The sequence below is a fragment of the Tenrec ecaudatus genome, chromosome 2 (genome assembly GCF_050624435.1).
Source record: "Tenrec ecaudatus isolate mTenEca1 chromosome 2, mTenEca1.hap1, whole genome shotgun sequence".
Lineage (NCBI taxonomy): Eukaryota > Metazoa > Chordata > Mammalia > Afrosoricida > Tenrecidae > Tenrec > Tenrec ecaudatus.
The window spans coordinates 9,145,061-9,148,447 of NC_134531.1; the positions used below are offsets into that span (position 1 = coordinate 9,145,061).

Below are 3,387 nucleotides of genomic sequence, written 5' to 3' on the forward strand. Positions count from 1 at the left end.
TGCTGGATTGTCCTCTTGTACAGGTTAGAAAGTCCCATGGGCTGCTGAAAGACAAACACAGGTCTATCGGAAGAAGTATGGCCAAGAGTGTTCCTTCGAGGCAGGGATGGCGAGACTTCATCTCACATACTTTGCACATGTTGTCAGAGACACCAGTCCCCGGAGAAGGACGTCATGCTCGGTACAGTGGAGGGGCAGTGAAAAGGAGGAAGGCCCTGGATGAGATGGACAGACACAGTGGCTACAGCAATGGGCTCAGGCATAGGAGCAACTGACTGTGAGGATGGTGCAGGATCATACAGTGTTTGGTTCTGTGATATTTAAGGTTGCTCTGGATTGGAACCAACTTGATGGCATCTAACAATAACAACAACAACAACATGGGTTAGGGTCGATGGGTTATACAGCAGTCTTCTATGATAGTAAAACAAAAGTCTTGCTACAAGGGTCCTAGTTTATCCCAAATAAAGTATTTGAACATGACTCTATGGTCAATGGGTGGCTGCGGACATGCTCTCTCACTCATACACAGATCTTTTTGATTGGTTTCCCCTTTCTACACCCCCTTCCCTCCCGGTATCGCCACTCTCACCACTGGTCCTGAGGGGTTCATTTGCCATGGATTCCCTGTGTTTCCAGTTCCCATCTGCACCGCTATGTATCCTCTGGTCTAACCAGATTTGCAAGGTAGAATTGGGATCATGATAGTGGCGGGGGAGGAAGCGTTTAAGAACTAGAGGAAGGTTGTGCGTTTTACTATTGCTACACTAAACCCTGAGTGACTCATCTCCTCCCCACTATCCCTCTGCAAGGGATGTCCAGTTGTCTACAGATGGGCATTGGGTCCCCATCACGCACTCCCCTCATTCACGATAATATGATTTCCTCCCCCCCACCTTTGGTGCTTGATACCTGGTCCCCTTGGCCCTTCATAATCACACATGTTGGTGTGCTGCTTCCATGTGGGCTTTGTTGCTTCTGGACTAGATGGCCGCTTGTTTACTTTCAAGCCTTTAAGACCCCTGACGCTATATCTCTCGATAGCCGGGCACCATCAGCCTTCTTCACCACACTTACTTATGCACACATTCTTCGTCATCGTTTATATGGGGAAGGTGAACACACAATGATGGTTTTTGTTCTTTGGTGTCTGCAACCTGATCCCTTCAACACCTTGGGATCACACAGGCTGTGTACTTCTTCTCTGTGGGCTTTGTTGCTTCTGAGCTAGATGGTGCATTGTTCTTATGAGTGAAGCTAAACATCTTTTCACTGTTTAAGACATGGTTGCACTTCTTTTTCTTTTTTTTTTGCTCATTAAATTCCAACTTTATTTGTCCAATTAAGACAAAAAGCTTGACATCATCCTTAATTCTTCTCTTCCAAAATCCATGTCATATAATGGCAAATCCGGATTGCTCTACACTCAAATCCAACATCTACCACCCACTCCCAGTCTGCCTGCTTCCTCTCTATAGACTTTTCAATATAGCAGTCAGATGACTTTTTATCATATCATGCTACATATCATGTCATATCAAGTCATCCCTAACTCAAAACCTTCCATGGATTCCTAGCCCAAAGTAAATATTGTAGACCTTAGAAAGGCAGGTGCAAACCTTTGGGATTCTCAGGTAGCCTTTGTTTCTTAATCTTTGATTATCAGTGAGATTGTTTTATCATTGGTTGGACCTTAACAATACGATCCTTTACCAAGATTGCCCCAATAAGTTTCCTTTCTCCACTGTAGGTAGACTTAACCTCACCATGTAAGAATATATTCCCAAGAAGATTCATGTATGTAAGGTTTAGGGAAGAAAAAATGGACTTGCATATCACATTTATTTTTTATAGCATTAATAAAAAGTTTAGCATGCTAAGAAAGTTACAATATAAAAACATACTCAATTCTAATTTTGACACAGACTGACTTTTATGCACTCTGTGACCCAGAGTTTCTTTTAATGAACCACACCTCCATTGTTCAGTCATTCAAAGTAATCCTACTCTAAAAACACTTTGTTGCTGATTCAAGCCTGGAACAACTGGAAAAAATGCAGAAAGAAGACTGTGCTATCCAACCAAGTGTTCTTGAAGAAACGATGTTTTTTCATATTGACCAGGGAACATCAAAATATCATTCTCCTTGGGAGACAGTGTCACTCCTTAATTGAAATGCGAACGCTTTCCTTCTTTTTGATTTTGTCTGACACCCATGTAATAGCCAGTATGATAGCCACTCACATACCAAGAGAGTAACCTACTTCCCAGAGCATCAGCATCAGGAGAATCTGGACATATGGGAGGTGGTGGGGAATAATTGGTGGGCCAGAAGGAAATGGAGGTAGCCAGCATGATAGGAAAGGTGGGGGTGGGGGCCCATTGAACTTGAGGCTTGACTTTCCTGGCCCCAGCCCAGATGCCACCGGCATTGGGGGTGGGGTGGGGGGGGTGGAGGTAGAAAGGAGCTCCCTGGTGCTGCTTTAGAGTTGGTTTTTGGCTTGTTTCCAAGCGACCTGGAGGAGTTCTCACTTTCATCCGTTGAAATTTGACTTTCCTTTTCATTCTCTTGAGCATTCTGGTCTACATTATGAACTCCTCCAAAGGTTGGAAGAAGTAGATCAGACGATGTGGCTCCTCTCTGTTTCCATATCCGGTGTAAACCACAGCACGAGTTTCTCTCTTATGATCAATGGAAGGGATGGCAGCTGGGCAAATGCAGCCATCTTCTGACCAAATGGCAGAACATTTAGCACCAACTTTCCACTGCTTCATGGAGTCGTGACGTTCTTTTTCTGGCTCTTTTTCTTCTTAGTAGGCTTTCTTTTAGGTGTGAGTTTTGGTTTGTCAGTAGCTTCACAAATGTCTCCATTCTTTAGAGCATTCTTAAAGGAAGCTACAGCTTTATCATAGGCTTTGATCAATGCTGTATCATCCCAGATGTCAGAGTCATCACTCTGGTCTGTTCCACGCTGGAACAGCACCGCGTCTTCCTGCTCCGGGCCTCCGCCCATTGCCATGGCGAGTGGCTGGAACCACCTGGTGAGGCGCGGGCGCCTGTGAATCACACTTATTTTTTCTGCAAATTATCTGTTCATGTTGCTAGATTAATTTTTGGTAGGATGGCTGAGCATTTTCTTATTTGGTTTTAGAATAACCTTATAAATTAGGCATGAATATACTTTAAAGTAATCTACAGTTAATACTATCTAATATGAATATTGTTTTCTTGGGATGTCATTTGTCTTTTTGGTTTGCTTAAGCTGTTTAATTTTTTCATAAAGATATTCTTTCTCTTTTTTTTAAAAAAAGTCAAATTTATCACTCTTCCAACTTATTGTTTCTAGGTTGCAAGCCATAATTAGGAAAATTTTGACCTCTTCCAGG

At 43.0% G+C, this 3,387-nt stretch overlaps 1 pseudogene; it reads right to left on the reverse strand.

Moving 5' to 3' along the window:
• Positions 1-2,166: 2,166 nt before the first annotated feature.
• Positions 2,167-3,020, reverse strand: LOC142439519 (survival motor neuron protein pseudogene; annotated as a pseudogene).
• Positions 3,021-3,387: the final 367 nt, after the last annotated feature.